At 53.4% G+C, this 1,561-nt stretch overlaps 1 pseudogene; it reads right to left on the bottom strand.

The window, feature by feature from the left end:
• Nucleotides 1-562: 562 nt before the first annotated feature.
• Nucleotides 563-1,561, bottom strand: part of LOC104979986 — a 17,167-nt pseudogene continuing 16,168 nt past the window's right edge.

A 1,561-nucleotide genomic window follows, 5' to 3' on the forward strand; every position in this document is an offset into this window, starting at 1 on the left:
CCAGATATCTGCAATTAGACCAAACACAAAACATACTCATCATTTCTACTGTGTTGTTGTGTGTGTTTGGACTGGGAAGAGGGGGCTCATGGTCTGAACAGGGCAAATCAGGTGGGGTGGGGCTTTGAAACCACTGCCTGTGGAGCCCTCAGTCTGGGAGTTCGTGACAGGCCAGTTGAAATGGTGGACGTGGCTATGGAAAGACCCGGGATGGTGAGGAGGCTAAGGTCCTGCTGAATTGGGCAGAGACCCGAAAGAGAAAGAGGCACAGATTGCCTGCTGCACTGGAGACTTGCTCCACACACATGAGAAGGAGAACTGGGAATGTCCTGGGCCAGTGCTGTCCAGGAGCAGCCCATCAGCCAGCACACTCCCTCCCTGAGGGTGGCACACACTGGGACACAAGACATGAGACATGCTAAAGTAAGCTGTACCTTCAAAACCACAGGCATCCTAGGAGAGACAGGATGTGTGCATGGCATGCCTCCAGGCACTTCCAGCCTGCCTCCCTGGCAATGCAGAAAGGCGAGGAAAGCGTAGGTGGGTGTACGTGTGTGACCCTCTACCCAGATGAGCCTGTGAGGGAGGGAACAGGGAGGGAGCAAGGAAGGTGGGCTAACTGCATGTCCCAAGGGACCTCAGAGAGTGGGAGACAGGGAAGCCCCTGGGGCAGTTCGGGGCATGCTGGTTTTCAGGGTCCAGGGTCTAGGCAATAGCTGTCCTGCCAAAAATACCCCATGGTTCATGCTGAAAGTCCTGACGTGAATTCCCTCTTTCTTCTGGGTGTTGCCCGTGGCTTTGGGGGCCTGAGGGGCAAAAGTGTGCATCTGTATCTGAGAGAGGATTCTGGCAGTCTTGCTGGAGCAAAATCTTTGATTTTGTCATAGGGGATCTGCACCAGGTGACACTCAGAGGGAAGCTGTCTTCCAGGTGACAATCTTGGATGCTCCCGGGCCCAACCCAGGGCTGTTTTCCTTGGCACGTGGGCTGTGTAGGCAAGCAGAGATGCATGACTGTAGGGAGTCCTACCCGGGCATAATGAGAGCAACTGAAAGAGAGTCTTGGCATTTGGCCTGGGTGGTTCAAGCCCTCTTGGTGCATTTGTGATAGAAAAGCTGCTTTCTGCCCAAGGGAGGCATGAACTGTGGGCCCAGAACAGGAAGGTTTTCCAGGGCATCCTCTGTTCAGGGACTCCGTGTGCATGGGTAGTGTTAAACAGAAGGGACAATGTGTAGGGATGCCACCTTACCTTTATGGCCTCAGGTACGATTCTTTGTATCAGAAGAGACCCTGTATCCATGTGCACCTTCTTCACAACATTGGATCAGGTCCAGGCCTATCACAGTCTCTTGGGGCTCTTGGAGGCTCAGGGGTCTCTTTGGCCTTTTCCTGCTACATGGACATAGCACTTGGGGGCACAAGTAGACAGGTGCACACAGAAAGCTACACAGATAGGAAGAACAAGGGGCCTCACTCAGAATGTTGTGGGCCATAAGGAGTGCTAGGCTAGCAAGAGGGGCATAACATTGACAAGGAATGACTTAGATAGGTGCACACCGAT

The sequence above is a fragment of the Bison bison genome, unplaced genomic scaffold (genome assembly GCF_000754665.1).
Source record: "Bison bison bison isolate TAMUID 2011002044 unplaced genomic scaffold, Bison_UMD1.0 scf7180017864492, whole genome shotgun sequence".
Lineage (NCBI taxonomy): Eukaryota > Metazoa > Chordata > Mammalia > Artiodactyla > Bovidae > Bison > Bison bison.